Source organism: Rana temporaria, chromosome 9, assembly GCF_905171775.1.
Source record: "Rana temporaria chromosome 9, aRanTem1.1, whole genome shotgun sequence".
Taxonomy (NCBI): Eukaryota; Metazoa; Chordata; class Amphibia; order Anura; family Ranidae; genus Rana; species Rana temporaria.
In genome coordinates, this window is record NC_053497.1 from 171,296,414 (window position 1) to 171,313,364 (window position 16,951).

The following is a 16,951-nucleotide window of genomic DNA, read 5'->3' on the forward strand; positions in this document are numbered from 1 at the left end:
GGGGGATATTTATTATGGCAAAAAGTAAAAAATATTGCATTTTTTTCAAAACTGACGCTTTATTTTCGTTTATAGCACAAAAAATAAAAACGGCAGAGGTGATCAAATACCACCAAAAGAAAGCTCTATTTTTGGGGGAAAAAGGACGCCAATTTTGTTTGGGAGCCACGTCGCACGACCGCGCAATTGTCTGTTAAAGTGACGCAGTGCCGAATCGCAAAACCTGGCCGGGTCCTTTAGCTGCCTAAAGGTCCGGGTCTTAAGTGGTTAAATAGGCCACTAGGTGCCAAAGTCCATCAAACAAGCACGCTCACACATGAGCACATGCACTACACTAATGCTCACGTGCTTATGCATGAACACGTGCATTTCTTTGAGCATGATTTTCCCAACAACTCACTAGATTGGTCAAGAATGAAGTTTATATCAATTGGTTGAATTGGTTGTAAAAATTAAAGCTTTTTTTTTTACCTTAAAGCAGAACTTAACCCTATCCTTTTCAGCCAAGGAAGCTGCCATCTTGGCCTCTAACTGCATTGGTGCTGCACATGTGATCAGTTATGACACCGACTATTTGATGGTTTGCCAGTGGAGTTGAAAGCACAAAGAAAATGTGACAGTTAGCATTCCTGGGAAGACCCTTTGCTATGTGGGCAGACACAGAAAAGAAGGAGCCCAGAGCGCCAGCAGGGGACCTCAGAAGAGGAGGTTCTGGGCAACTATGTGCAATACCATTGCCCAGCGTGTATAAAAGATAATAAAGATAAGATCTAGATAAAATAGCTAAATCAGGGTTTTACCTAGGAACATTTTTGGGTTAGGGTCAAAGGTAATTTTTTCATTTCCTTTTAGTGTCAGTGTGTTGTAGGTAGTAGACAAAAAAAGAAAAACGTGCACTTTTTTTGCTAGGCCCTACTACTGGTACAGACAAAAATGGTATAGTATTGCTACCCCCTTGTATGTGCCCGGGTCTACCCTTGTGAAGCCAAAGCAAATGAGCCCTTACTCTAAGTTTAACAAGCTGAAAGGGGTTGTAAACCCTTGTGTTTTTTCCTATGCATTAAAGTGAAAAAACACCTTGCCTGTGTCTCTGCCTGCCCCCCCCCCCCAAGCCCCCGTTTGCTTACCTGAGCCCCGAATTTCTGTTGGCGCGATCCCGCATCGCCTTCCCCACGTCTTGTCGGCTCTTCATTGAAAAGGTTGATAGCAGCGCAGCCATTGGCACCCCCAGCTGTCAATCAAATACGTCACGGCCCCCGGGGGCGGCGGTGAATCATACACTTGGCGGTTATGGACGCCGAGTGTATGACACGGGAGCGCGCCTGCAAGGTAACCCCCTCGGGAGAGAGCTTCCCAGAGGGGGTTAGCTATTGCGGGGAGGAGCCGCGAGAGCCGCCATGGGACCCCAGAAGAGGATGTTCGGGGCCACTTTGTGCAAAACGAACTGCACAGTGGAGGCAAGGCTCCTTCCAAACGGGGTGGATCTGCTAGCTCAGCGGGAGATCTCTCCGTTGATCTCAGCTGAGCCGGAGGATGACACATCCCTGTCGAGCGCCGATGTCTCCTATGGAGAGATCTGACGAAAACTAACAGCATGTCCGTTTTCATCAGATCTCACCCGATCCGATATGGACGGATGGCGACGTATCACCATCCGTCTGATTTTAGCGGAGCGGATGTCAGCGGACATGTCACCGCTGACATCCGACGCTCCATAGAGAAGCATGGAGTGGCCGTTCAGGTCCGCCAAAAAAAACTGACATGGTCCGCTCGTGTGAAAGGGGCCCAAGTATAACATGATGGTTTAAAAAAAATAAAAAAATAACTGAACCTTTAGTACCATTCAATTACTGTATTTATTGGCATATAACACTCACTTTTTTGTGGAAGGGGCTGTGTAATTTTTTTTTCCTGAAACTTTTTAAAGTTAGGGTGCGTGTTATACGCCGATAAATACGGTAATTTATTAGCCAAAAAGAGAATAAAAGCATGTTATAATACTTGCCTTGAATCAACACCTGAAATACGGTATACTTATATTCTTTTTTAATGGTCCGTTTCTTTTTTTCTTCTGCACTGGACATCACACGACGATCCCTCTGTATTTTCTTCTGTTCCAGAAAGATCCGTATACAAGGATTTCGGGCTCAGCGACACATTCACTGCTGACAATGCCATCAGCATACTTCAAATACTGTCGCCGCGGTTGGGTAATGACAGTCACTTCCACAACTCACGTACATGCATTCCAGTAAGTAAATCTTTCACAATTTTGCCTTTTAAAAAGGGACCATGTCGATTTATTGGAAAAAAAAAGGGATGAGAGCCTATGACAGAAGAATTTGTATATTTACCTCTCCAGTGGTGGTCAGGAAATGCTTTGCTTTCTTGCAGAGGTATGGGCTTCATCTGACACTTTGTCGCATGTTGGGTAGCATGTCCCCTGCCACCCACTGTGGTTCCTTCCTCCAGCCATTGGGCCAGATTCACAGACAGCGGCGTATGTTTGAGCAAGCGTAGCGCAGCTCATATGCACTACGCCGACGTAACATAGAGAGACAAGACCAGTATTCACAAAGCACTTGCTCCCTAAGTTATGGCGGCGTAGCGTAAATGGGCCGGCGTAAGCCAGCCCAATTCAAATTTGGAAGGTAGTGGGCGTGTTGTATAATTAACCGTGACCCCCATGTAAATGAATGGCCGAACGAACGGCGCATGGTCAGAATCACGTTGCATATACTCCCTAAGATACGACGGCTCAATGCGTACGACGTGAACGTAACCTACGCCCAGCCCCATTCACGTAGGACTTGCGTAAACGACGTAAAATACGACGGCTGTTCCGACTTCTCCGATGTCCATACCCTAACATGACTTACCCCTGCTTTATGAGGGATAACTTTACACCGGACGTACGCCTTACGCAAAAGGCGTAGCTTACTGCGACGGGCGCAAGTACGTTCGTGAATCGGCGTATCTAGGTCATTTACATATTCGATGCGTAAATCAATGGAAGCGCCCCTAGCGGCCAGCGTAAATATGTACCCAAGATACGACGGTGTAGGAGACTTACGTCGGTCGGATGGAGCCAGAATTCAGGCGTATCTGGTTTTAAGAATACGGCACATAGATACGACGGCGCATCCTAGAACTTACGCTGCGTATAAGAAGATACGCCGGCGTAAGTCATTTGTGAATCTGGCCCATTGTATCTTGTGGTGACATAGTGGTTGGTCAGAGGAACCACAGTGAGCAGTGGTGGGGGGGGGCATGCTATGCGACACACCAAGTGGTGGCTAGGGCTTTGCAGGAGTGAAGAATTAATTCACTGCCTGCCGCAAACAAAGAAAAACTGCACTCACCACAAAATATGCAAAAAATAAACCAAAAATTAAAAGTATAGCCAAAGCTCGTTTGTCTGTGATTCTCCTGGATCACAGGAGTGCAGTTCGTTTCGCACTCCTGTGACCTGTTCTCAGCAGAGAATGGGCTAAAGTCCGCTCTCTGCTGACGTCACAGAAGTCAGTCCAGGGTCCACGTCATCACGACAATGGAAGTCTGGATCCACCGGGTCCTTGGACCGACACCCGGCGAGCCGCTGAGACCCTGAGCCGGGCGCTCCGCCCCTACACAGCCCAGCACTCCAGGCAACGAGGAGGGGGCAGAGCAGAGAGCTGGTGACCGACAGTCTCATGGAGCTGTCAGAACCGAGCCATCAGCGGTGTTCATTCGCTCGGTTCTCAGTGTGGAAGCGCTTGCTGGAGCTGTGGTGTCAGAAGGCCAAAAGGGAGTTCGACAGAAGCCCAGTTATTTTTCTACCCTTTTATGCCTGCAGCCATAGACCTCTAGGTTTAAAGCGCTACATTTGGGGGCTCATCCAGTATACCCCTCATGGGTTGTTTAGGAAAGTTGTCTGACGAGCCAAGAGCTGAAGAGAGAATGGACTCAGCTACTGCCCCTACCTGGGGCCGAGAACAAGGCAGCCGATTGGAACTGTAAAAGTCAGTGGGAACACCCAATCAGGTGGGCTGAGAGAGGTACGTCAGTTAGTGAAGAAGGCTGTAATAGAGCAAGGAGTCCACCTTGTGGATATGAGAACTGAGCCCGATGTGGACTGCACCTATGCCCCAAGTAACGGGCGACTATACCGTCCAGGTTTCAGAAAGATGTTGCGAGTTTGGCAAAAAGGCTGGATGTTACTATTAGAGATCTGGATGAACATTGCTCACAGTGTGGGTCAGTAAGCCCAGACTCAAAAGAAGCTGATGTTTCAGTGGTCAGCATGCCGCCTGCTTCTTTCTATACCGACATGAGCAAGTTAGTCGAAAGTCTAGTAAAAGGATGGTACCATTTCAGCCCATCGAGGGTACAGGAAACTACGGTTCTTTTTGGGGGGGGGGGACGGACGATGGACGGACGGATCAAGCAATGCAATTTGTAGAAGATTGGAGTGTGCCCGAAGTGGTAAAGAGACAAGTGCAAGTCTGAGTGAGAGTCTCAAGAGTCCCGCAGCAAATGTCATAAGGAGTCCAAGAAGGGCAAAGCCAGATTGTGTGGCAATGGATTACATCGAAACATTGTGTGCCGTTTATGGTAGGGTTAAGAAACTACCTGATCTGACGTACAAGTTTGAACACTGGATTATGTTGCCAGAGTGGATAAAGTTCTACATTAAATCATTCTAAAGGGAATCAACCCTCTGGATGCTGATAAAGTCAGCCTTGAGAGAATTCTGCAGGGCACCAGGCCCAACCACTCAATCATATTGTGTGCTGGATTTGAAGAGCAGGTATTACCAGATACCAATTTCCCCCCCAATGACAGAGGAAAGAATGCCTTCATCTGCCAATTTGGGCTCTACGAGTTCAATAGGATGCCTCAGGGATTGTTGGGAGCACTAGCAATGTTCCTTCGACTGATGAAGGGTACTGTGGGAGACATGAACCTGATCAAGGTCCTGGTGTATCGGAACAATATTATCATTTTTGGAAGAACTCTGGAAGAGCATGAGGCGAGGTTGGAGAAGATCTTTGAAAGACTTTATGAAGAGGGGTTGAAACCGGTCTGTGGAGAAGTGTCAATTCCACAGGACTTCGGTCACCAACCTGGGTAATGTTGTCTCAGCAGAATGTATTATCACGGATCCGAAGAAGTTGGAAGCAGTCACTACATGGCCTAGGCCAAGAACGGTGACTGAACTGAGATCCTTTCTGGGATTTTGCTCCTGTTATCGGAGACTTGTGGTGAACGTTGCAAAGATCGCTCGGCCCCTTAACGAGTTGTTGCAGTCTATTACAAGAGACAGAAAGTAAACCAAACATCAGGAGACATGGAGCCAACGAGAATCCATATAAGATCAATGGACTTCTCAATGTGAGGAGGCCTACCGGCACCTCTAAAGAAGCCTTACTAAAGCACCAGTGTTGGCCTATGCTGACCTAGCCAAGCCTTATGAACTCTATGTAGACGCCAGCTGAGACAGGATGGGTGGGGTCCTCTATCGAGAGAAAGATAGCGGGCTTAGGCCTATAGCTTATGTGAGTCACAGTTTGACCCTGTCTGAGAAGAATTACCCAGTCCACAAACTGGATTTTTTTCTGGCTCTGCAGTGGACAGATGTGGATAAGTTACAGGACTATCTGTATGGGGCCACATTCGTGGTAAAGACAGACAACAATCTCTTAACATATCTATTGTGCTCAGACTAGCTGGATGCCTTATCAGGTTGCCAGTTAAGCTTGAAGTATCGGCGGGGGGCGCTGGGAATCAGGAGGCTGGTGCCCTGTCTCGCAGACATCATTAACATGCTAAAGAATCAGGAGATTGGAGCTACATGACTGCTGGAGGACGTGTGAGCCCTGCGTCAAGGCACTGCCCAGCGGCTTAAAGGGGCAGCAAGGGTTAAGTCCATTAAAGCTCAACCTTTAGCAGCCCCGTCCCCAAAAGGTGTACCAAAAGCTAAGAATAGAAATGTTATATACAAGTAGCTTACCAGTCTAAAGTATAAACAGAAAAGTCAGTGCTACTACCCATACACCACATAGATAGAGCTCCTGGGTGCACGATCCACAGTCGCTGGCTGAGTAGAGTAATGAGGAAAAGATGATCCGCACTCCGGTCGTTGCTCTTTAAAAAAAATCATAGTTTTTATTGACAAGCCACCGTGAACAAACGCAAATGAGAACAGTTGACACGTTCCAACCTATAAGGCCTTAGTCATGGTTATGACTAAGGCCTTATAGGCTGAAACACGTCAACTGTTCTCGTTTGCATTTGTTCACTGTGGCTTGTCAATAAAAACTACTTTTTTTTTTTTTAAAGAGCAACGACCGAAGTGCGGATCATCTTTTCCTCCAGCTTACCAGTCTCCTCAGACGTGGTAGCTGCATTCATTCTCAGTTTTCAGGATTTTGTTTCAACCTGGTGATCCTGGCAGTAACACACTTCCTGTGCTGGGGTGACAATGTGAGAATGTTAGGACTACAGAACACCTCCCTCTATCCCGTTCCTCCATAACATATCCTAGATCAACAGAATGTGTGATTTGGGAAGCAGATACCCCAGGAGGTGACCTGGCTATGCTAGTGAAAATGGGTTATATAACAAAGAGTCTAAAACAGTTATACAATTTAAGATAAAACAGTCTGCTTAAATTAACGCAAGCGTGTGTAGCAAATAGTTGACCTTGAAACAGAACCTAAACAGGTCTATCAAATAACTGTAGAGTTGATAGTTTGTGAAATAGGCAGCTGTTAGTACCACATTCTGACATTGCCTTTTATCCTTCAACATGCTCATACGTGACCAAATTATCATTGGTACAAATACATACCTTCCAATGGTGGCAGATAAAACTCTGTATATCCGATTACACACTATATTGTCAAAAGTATTGGGACACCTGCCTTTACACCACATGAACTTTAACGGCATGCCAGTCTTATTCCATAGGGTTCAATATTAAGTTGGCCCACCCTTTGTAGCTTCAACCCTTCTGGGAAGGCTGTCCACAAGGTTTAGGAGTGTGTCAACAGAAGAACATTTGTGAGGTCAGGCACCGACGTTGGACAAGAGGGACTGGCTCGCAGTCTCCGCTCTAATTTATCCCAAAGGTGTTCTATTGAATTGAGGTCAGGACTCTGTGCAGGTCAGTCAAGTTCCTCCACCCCAGACTCGCTCATCCATGTCTTTATGGACCTTGCTTTGTGCACTGATCCAAATTATTTGATGGAGGGGATTATGGTGTGTTTTTTTTTTTTTTCAGGCTTGGTCCCTTAGTTCCAGTGAAGGGAACTCTTAAGGTGTCGGCATGCCAAGACATTTTGGACAATTTCATGCTCCCAACTTTGTGGGAACAGTTTGGGGACGGCCCCTTCCTGTTCCAACATGACCGCACACTAGTGTACAAAGCAAGGTCCATAAAGACATGGAGGAACTTGACTGGCCTGACCTCAACCCGATAAAACACCTTTGAGATGAATTAGAGCAGAGACTGCGAGCCAGGCCTTCTCGTCCACATCAGTGCCCGACCTCACAAATGCTCTTCTGGAAGAATGGTCAAACATTCCCATAGACACACTCCTAAACCTTGTGGACGGCCTTCCCAGAAGAGTTGAAGCCAACTCAATATTGAACCCTACGGACTAAGACGCCATTAAAAGGTCATGTGCGTGTAAAGGCAGGCGTCCCAATACTTTTGACAATATAGCGTATGTCAGCAAGGCAGCCTGGCAGTGAGGGAACTATGAAAAGTGGACATGGACACAGCTCGATGTTCTTTATGGGGCGGCTGGATGGAAAAGGACCGGCCTGTCTGTTTTCAGCTGACTGTCATCCGATCCCCAGGCCTATACAGATGGCGAACGTGGTCTGTTTTTAGCGGACCAGATCGGATGCCATCAGGCGGGGGTGGGGGGAGTCAGCAGACATGTCCACTGATATCTGCAGCCCCATAGAGAGCAATGGATGGTCCAATTGGTCCGTGAGTTTGAAAGGGGGCTTATACCTTACTGTATTTTTTTCATTACATTTTTTTCCAAACATCAACAAAAGGCCCAAACTATCGTATCATGTCATCCGAATGAAACAAATACAAACGTATTTGTTGTTTCCTTATAATTTATTTCGGATTAGTTGAAATTCATTAGCATTGCGATTCAGAGATTCAGATACACGAGAATCTCGGAATAACAAAAATTTCAACCGAATTACGATTTTACCGCTTAAGGACTGCCGCGCGCAGATTTACATTGACAGAATGGTGCGTACAGGTACGTCCCCTTTAATTGGCCGCCGTGTGGTCGCACGCACAACACTGTCGCAAGCTCCGTGACCGTGGGAGCCGATGTCCCGCGATTGGGTCACGTAAATACGTATCGGCCTAAGCTCAGTGTAAACACAACATCTCCCCGTTCTTCCTAGTGACATGTCACTGATCGTCTGTTCCCCGTCATCGGGAACAGCGATCAGTGATGGGTCACACTTAGCCACGCCCCCCAACATAAGGTGACCAGATTTTTAAAATGAAATCCGGGGACATATTTTTTTCTTTACTAGTAATGGCAACAATCAGCGACTCTCTGCCCGTTGCCGCCCACCTCACAGCCTCTCAAGTCTCACTCTTCGGGCCCCGGTTACTACTGGGTGGGGAGCCAGGGAAGGCAAGGAGATCGGCAGGTGGCTGGCCAGGATTTGAGACAAGGCAGAAGAACATGCGAGCGGAGATGAATGGGCATGCGCCCGAAACTGAAGAAATATTCCCTCCGCTCCGACCAGCACATGATCATCAGAAAGGGGCACAGATAATGGGAAAAATACAACCCCCCTATGCTAAAAGGCACGGCGGAGCGCGGGGGGGGGGGGGGTGTAATTCTCTTTTTTTTTTTTGTAATTCTGCACTGATTGTCTTTGAAATTGCCCCTGTCCCCTATTAAATCCAATCCAGGGACAGACTTGGTCCGGGGACAGTGTCCTCAATCAGGGGACTGTCCCCTGAAACTGGGGATGTCTGGTCACCCTACCCTAACAGTTAGAATCACTCCCTAGGACACACTTAAACCCTTCAGCGCTCCGTACAGGTTAACCCCTTTACTGCCAGTGTCATTTTTTAGAGTAATCAGTGCATTTTTATAGCACTGATCGCTGTAAAAATTACAATGGTCCCAAAATGGTGTCAAAAGTGTCCGCCATAATGTCTCAGTCACAATAAAAAATAAAAATAAAAAATAAAATAAAGAAATCGGTGATCGTCAGCCACAAAAAAATTATAAAAATGCTATAAAACTATCCCCTATTTTGTAGACGCTATAATTTTTGCACAAACCAAATAAACGATTTTTTTACCAAAAATTTGTAGAAGAATACGTATCGGCCTAAACTGAGGAAAACATATTTTTTTTTATATATTTTTTGGGGATGTTTATTAACCACTTAAGCCCTGGACCAATATGCTGCTAAATGCCCAGAGGCGTTTTTACAATTCGGCACTGCGTCGCTTTAACAGACAATTGCGCGGTCGTGCGACGTGGCTCCCAAACAAAATTTGCGTCCTTTTCTTCCCACAAATAGAGCTTTCTTTTGATGGTATTTGATTGCCTCTGCAATTTTTATTTTTTGCGCTATAAACAAAAATAGAGCGACATTTTTGAAAAAAAAATCAATATTTTTTACTTTTTCTTATAAGAAAAATTGAATAAACTAAATTTTAGTCAAACATTTAGGCCAAAATTTATTCAGCCACATGTCTTTAGAAAAAAAAAAATAGCAATAAAATAAAAATTTTGCTTCCTAGCGGCAACAGTGACACTAATACAGCGATCAGAAAAATGATCGCTTAGTGACACTGGCAATAGGGAGTAAAAGGGTTAACTAGGGCGGTGTTAAAGGGGTTAAAACTTTATTAGGGGGGGGGGTACGGGGCTACCCTGGACCTAACACTAACTGGCTGTCACACTGACACTAAATGCAGTGATCAGTACATATAGGATCACTGGACCCCCGACCCGCTAGAAGGCAGGGACGTATATATACGCCCATCTGCCTGTACGTGCCATTCTGTGGACGTAAATAGTCGTGCGGCGGGCGTTAAGTGGTTAAAGCAAAAAGTAAAAAATATTTAAAAAAAAATTCTAAATTGTCGCTCGATTTTTGTTTCTAACGCAAAAAATAAAAACCACAGAGGTGATCAAATACCACCAAAAGAAAGCTCTATTTGTGGGGAAAAAAAGAACGCCAAATTTCATTTGGGAGCCACGTCGCACGACCGCGCAATTATCAGTTAAAACGACGCAGTGCCGAAATCGCAAAAAGTGGCCTGGTCTTTGGCCAGCCAAATGGTCAGCGGCTGAAGTGGTTAAAACAAGATCTCCCTGGAAGGCAGTGGTGACATGCGATCAGAGTAAGGGGGGGGGGGGGGGGGAATAAGTTGATTATTTTATGAACAGCAAGCAGAGTAGCATAAAATAGGAAATTCTGTATTTGATAGGGAAAGGATCAGCTTTAAGAGATGACAATGCTAACTTTTCTGAGAATTGACAAAGCTTTGAATAAAAAAAAAAAAAAAAAAAAAGCAACAACACACTTGCTTTGTTGTGATGCTCGTTAAACTTCAAAGGGTCCTCTGAAACCTAAGGGCAACTGAAAGCAGGAAAGCACCCAACCAGCCGTGATCGTATAGTGGTTAGTACTCTGTGTTGTGGCCGCAGCAACCCCGGTTCGAATCCGGGTCACGGCAGTATTTTTTTTTTTTTATCAGCGTCCACACAAATATTACCATTTACTTTGTTTCTCATAAGTGTACTTAGAATTAGGCTTATAAAAGAAAAAAAAAAAACACTTAATCCCTGTAACAGCAGCGTTTTTTTAAACCACTTCCATACATGGCACAATATAATACAACTCAAATGTATTAACCACTTGCCTACTGGGCACTTTTACCCCCTTCCTGCCCAGGACAATTTTCAGCGCTGTCACACTTTGAATAACAATTGCACGGTCACGCAACACTGTACACAAATTAAATATTTCGCGTTCCTTGGATAAGACTGACGGCCGTCTCGGCCAATCAGGTTCGCCGATTCTGGTCATCGGTAACCTGATTGGCTGAAGCGTCACCAAGGCGGGAGAAGAAGACATCGAGGGACGTCGAAGGAATAAGGCAAGTGCATTTTACAGGGCACAGCGGTGACAATGGGCACAGAGGCGACAATGGGCACAGAGGCATCAATGGGCACAGAGGCGACAATGGGCACAGTGGCGACAATGGGCACAGTGGCGACAATGGGCACAGTGGCGACAATGGGCACAGTGGCGACAATGGGCACAGTGGCGACAATTGAGGGGCATAGTGGTGACAATTGAGGGGCATATTGGTGACAATTGAGGGGCACAGTGGCTGTGTTTGATGGCATGGCACAGTGGTGACAATTGATGGCACAGTGGTGACAATTGATGGCACAGCGGCTGCATTTGATGGCATGGCACAGCGGCTGCGTTTGATGGCATGGCACAGCGGCTGCGTTTGATGGCATGGCACAGCGGCTGCGTTTGATGGCATGGCACAGCGGCTGCGTTTGATGGCATGGCACAGCGGCTGCATTTGATGGCATGGCACAGCGGCTGCATTTGATGGCATGGCACAGCGGCTGCATTTGATGGCATGGCACAGCGGCTGCATTTGATGGCATGGCACAGCGGCTGCATTTGATGGCATGGCACAGCGGCTGCATTTGATGGCATGGCACAGCGGCTGCATTTGATGGCATGGCACAGCGGCTGCATTTGATGGCATGGCACACTGGTGATAATTGATGGCACAGTGACTGCATTTGATGGCATGGCACAGTGGTGACAATTGATGGCACAGTGGCTGCATTTGATGGGCACAGAGAGGCTGCATTTTTTTTCCTTTTAAGTTTGCGTCCCCCCAAAAATTTTGGAGCACCAGCCGCCACTGTTTAGGAGATATTTCTTGCAAATTAATCTAGGCTTACCTGTAGGTCTAAGTGGTCTGTAAGGTTTTACAACCACTTTAAGCTCTGTGTGCATGAGGCCTTATGCATAGCCAATGACAAGTGTATTAGCCATATAGAGATGAATGGGATATGTGCTTAAAGGTTATTTCTTTGCAGGAAAATGTGACATATGTGAAAGCCTCCGACTCTTAAAGAAGTGCGATTTGCACAAACTATTTTCTTATAGGACTAAAACTTCAAAGGCTTTTAAAAAACTCAACCAAGAGATAACTAGAAGGTCATTCCACCCACCAGCCGTGATCGTATAGTGGTTAGTACTCTGTGTTGTGGCCGCAGCAACCCCGGTTCGAATCCGGGTCACGGCATCTTTTATCGGTGTTCTTACTTTACTATTATATATGCTTACCATAAAGAGAATCCTAGAGATGTCATTTTAGGACAGGACATTAACTCTTTCCAATTGGATTAGATAGATAAAAACATAAGCCCAGATTCAAAGCCGAGATATGACGGAGTATCTATGCGACTGATTCATAGAATCAGTTACGCATAGATATCCATAAGATCTGACAGGTGTAATTGTTTTACACTGTCGGATCTTAGGATGCAGTACCGCGGCCGCCGCTGGGGGGAGTTTGCGTCGTAAACCAGCGTCGGGTATGCAAATTAGGAGTTACGGCGATCCACAACGGTTTTTCGCGTTCGCTACGTCGCCGCTAGTCATCGTTTTGGGTGCCTTAACTTTACACAGCACGCGTATGTGCTGTATAAAGTATGGTCGTCGTTCGCGCATCGAAATTAAAAAAACTCACGTCGTTTGCGTAAGTCGTCCGGGAATACGGAATTACGCTACGCGCGTCGCCGTTCGAAAAAATGACGTCACTACGCGCAAAGCACGGCGGGTAATTCAAAAGGGAGCATGCGCAGTAGGTCTGGCGCGGAAGCGCGCCTAATTTAAATGGCACACGCCCCTTTGAATTACGCGGGCTTACGCCGGAGGCCGCTGGCGTAGGTTTTCATTGCAAGTGCTCTGTGAATCAGGCACTTGCGATGAAAACTTGCAGCGGTGTAACGTATCTACGATACGTTACGCCGCTGCACTTCTACCTGAATCTGGCCCATAAAAACCTTATTAGGACTCAAGAACTCACAATCTAGAATCAAAAATGAAATACCAAAAAACAAACGCATACATAATCAATGCCTGTCATGTCAATACAAAATACATTTTTTTTTAAATTGTAGATGCAAATAGTTAAATCGCAAATATAGCATCTTACTAAAAAAGACCTGAGGCTGCAATTGGTGCCAAAGGGGCTTCAACAAAGTATTGAGCAAAGGATGTAAATACTTCTGTACATGGGATTTATTTCATTTTCCATTTTTATTAAAGTGGAGGTTCACCCAAAAACCTTTTTTTTTAACATTCGATTGAGGCTCGTTTTGTCAAGGGAATCGGGTGTTTTTTTTAGATCGAAGCAGTACTTACCGTTTTAGAGATGCATCTTCTCTAAAACGGTAAGTACTGCCTACTTTCTTTTGGAAAGTAGCTGAACGTCGGTGTGCAGGCGCCGTATAGAGCCGCGCCGACGTTCGGATACTCGTGACGCGATGTATGCGACCGTCGGAAGCCTGTCAATCAAATAGGAACGCCCAGTCCCGAAGACCATACCCGGAAGCAGCGGAGAAGATCGCTCTCTAAAACGGTAAGTACTGCTTCGATTTAAAAAAAAAACACCCGATTCCCCTTGACAAAATGAGCCTCAATCTAATGTTAAAAAAAAATTTCGGGTGAACTCCCGCTTTAAGTTTGTAAAGATTTTAAACAAACTTCTTTCACGTTGTCATCACGGGGTACCGTTTGTAGAATTTTGAGAAAAACAATAAATGTAATCCGTTTTGGAATAAGGCTGTAACATAACAAAATGTGGAAAAATTGAAGCGCTGTGAATACTTTCCAAATTCACTGTAAATCAGTTGACACAGCACTTCCATGAAATAGAACAATTCCCATTGTATAAGTAATATGACAGCTCCTTATGCTAGCCATACATAAAAGTAATGGAAGAAGGCTGATAAAAAGATGCCGTGACCCGGATTCGAACCGGGGTTGCTGCGGCCACAACACAGAGTACTAACCACTATACGATCACGGCTGGTGGGACAAAGGCATTTCTGATTGTTAATAGGGTTCAGTCAAGAACCTTTGACATTTGAAGCATCTAAAAACAATGCAAATTGCAAAAATTGAGTCAACTGGACAAGTTCTAATTATTCAAAAACACTGAACTTAACACCTCATCATACCCCACAATTGGCCCAAGGTCTCTATAAATATTTGAAGACTAGACTAGTCTCTGGTAGACACATGTGGAATGAAAAAATGTGTTTCATTTTGATTTGTTAATTAACTAATTTAAATTTAGTTAATTTTGTCAAATCCACAAAGAAGTTACGCTGGCGTATATTGATACTCCGCGTAACTTCTAGTTTGCTCCGGCGTATCTTTGTTTTGTATCCACAAAACAAGATACGCCTGAAGCTGGGCTAGATCCGACTGGCGTACGTCTTAGTACGCCGTCGGATCTATGGTGCATATTTACGCTGGCCCGCTAGGTGGCGCTTCCGTCGATTTCCGCGTAGAGAATATGCAAATGAGCTAGATACGGCGATCCAGAAACGTACGTCCGGCGCATTTTTTTACGTAAGGCTTTTTTCAGCGTATAGTTACCCCTGCTATATGAGGCGTACGCAATGTTAAGTATGGACATCGGGCCAGCGTCAAATTTTCCATCGTTTACGTAATTTGCGTAAAACGTTCGCGAATTGGGCTTTGCGTTAAATTACGTTCACGTCAAAAGCATTGGCTTGCTGCGGGTTAATTTGGAGCATGCGCACTGGAAAACCCCCACGGACGCCGTTCAAAAAATACGGCATTTACATGGGGTCAAGTAAAATTAACATAAAACACGCCCACATCTTTATCATTAGAATTCCGCGCCCTTACGCCGGCAGATTTATGCTACACCGCCGTAACTTTAGAGGCAAGTGCTTTGTGAATACAGCACTTGCCTCTCAAAGTTGCGGCGGCGTAGCGTTACTACGATACACCTGCCTAAAATTACGATGCGCTACGTGGATCTGGCCCTTCATTTTTAGAATTTGTTTAGTTACCGTATATACTCAAGTATAAGCCGAGTTTTTCAGCACATTTTTTGGTGCTGAATATGCCCCCCTCAGCTTATCCTCGAGTCAGCTTTTTGTGCCCGATCTCCCGGACTTTGGGGACCCGGTACCGGCCGGCCAGAGGTCCCCTCTTCGCACACACATATAGCCCCACTCTTCCCCTACAAGTGTGCAAAGTTTGTGGCCCGGGGGGACCTACGGCCAGGGAGCACCGATTTTTCAAAGTCGGGCTCCCCTTCCATAGACTCCCATGTTAAACTATAATTTCTCCGGTAACTTTGGGCACACGGTCCCGGCCGGCCATAGGTCCCCTGGACCCGAAACTTGGCACACATATAGCCCCAGTTCTCCTCTACAAGTTTGCTGTCTGGTGGACCTATGGCCGGGGAGCACCGATTTTTCAAAGCCGGGTACCCCTTCTATATACTCCCATGTTAAACGTAAGTCTAGTCATGGACACAGTGAGGCATGGGCACGGTGAGGCAAGGGCACAGTGAGGCATGGATATGGACACAGTGAGGCATGGATATGGACACAGTGAGGCATGGATATGGACACAGTGAGGCATGGATATGGACACAGTGAGGCATGCAGATGGACACCCTAGGCTTATACTCAAGTCAATATGTTTTTCCAGTTTTTTGTGGTAAAATTAGGTGCCTCGGCTTATATTCGTGTCGTTGAATTTTATTCAATTTGACTGAATTTGGAAAATTTGAATCGGCCTTCGAATTCAAATATATATTTTTTTTCCCTGATTCAAATGCTGCTGAATTTTTCACATCCAAGATCTGCAATAGGTTTACATTTTTTATATTTATTTTCAAATCGAAATCAAATTCCAATTTGAATACCAATTTCGTAATTTTGGAGCATTTGTTTACATCCATTACTATTGAGATTCGGAACGCGGATAAATCCGACTTTCCAAATAATGAAAAATGTGTCCAAATTTTGATCCGGAACGGAAATGAATTACACGTCTAGTCTTTAGTACAATGACATCTATAAGCCAAAAAAAGATAAAAAACAAAAGATAACAATTAAAACCTAATCACTCCTCAAGAACTCACACTCTAGTCTAGACCAGGGGGTCTCTAAACCTTTTATACAAGGGGGCCAATTTACCGTAACTTAGACTGTGGCCAGCGGGGGTAAATTATTTGTCAGGGAACAATCCTCAGAAGAACTGGCATAGCTGGTAAAGCCCAGCGGAACGGCAGATTGATGAACAGAAATTTTACGAATGCTAATGCGCATACGGGAAAGAAGATATATTCGCCAGTGCGCATGTGCCTACTCCAAATCGCACACAATGCGTGACAGACTTTGGCACCCAGTGGCCTATTTAAAGCGGGGGTTCACCCTATCAACGAAAATCATTTTTTTTTTTTCTTTTACCATAAAATCAGGCATTGTAGCGCGAGCTACAGTATGCCTGTCCCAAATTTTTTACCCCCGTACTCACCTTGTACTCGTAGATCGAAGATACCGGGGAATGGGCGTGCCTATGGAGACGGAGGATGATTGACGGCCGGCTCTGGCGCGTCACGCTTCTCCGGAAATAGCCGAAATAGGCTTGGCTCTTCACGGCGCCTGCGCATAGCCTGTGCGCAGGCGCCGTGAAGAGCCGAGACCTACTCTGGCTGTCTTCGGGGAGAGTGACGTGCCAGGGCCGGCCGTCAATCATCCTCCCTCTCCATAGGCACGCCCATTCCCCGCGGGAGCCGAAATCTACGATGTCCGATTACAAGGTGAGTCCGGGGTTAAAAAAATCGGGACAGGCATACTGT

General features: G+C 45.7%; 3 non-coding genes across 3 annotated transcripts; 2 read left to right on the forward strand and 1 right to left on the reverse strand.

The window, feature by feature from the left end:
• Positions 1 to 10,660: 10,660 nt before the first annotated feature.
• On the forward strand, positions 10,661 to 10,732 carry TRNAH-GUG. Its single transcript has one exon. It is a non-coding gene; the product is annotated as a tRNA-His (tRNA).
• A 1,533-nt stretch (positions 10,733 to 12,265) lies between these two features.
• TRNAH-GUG lies at positions 12,266 to 12,337 on the forward strand. The gene has a single exon. It is a non-coding gene; the product is annotated as a tRNA-His (tRNA).
• Positions 12,338 to 14,056: 1,719 nt separating this feature from the next.
• Positions 14,057 to 14,128, reverse strand: TRNAH-GUG. Its single transcript has one exon. It is a non-coding gene; the product is annotated as a tRNA-His (tRNA).
• Between the last annotated feature and the right edge of the window lie 2,823 nt (positions 14,129 to 16,951).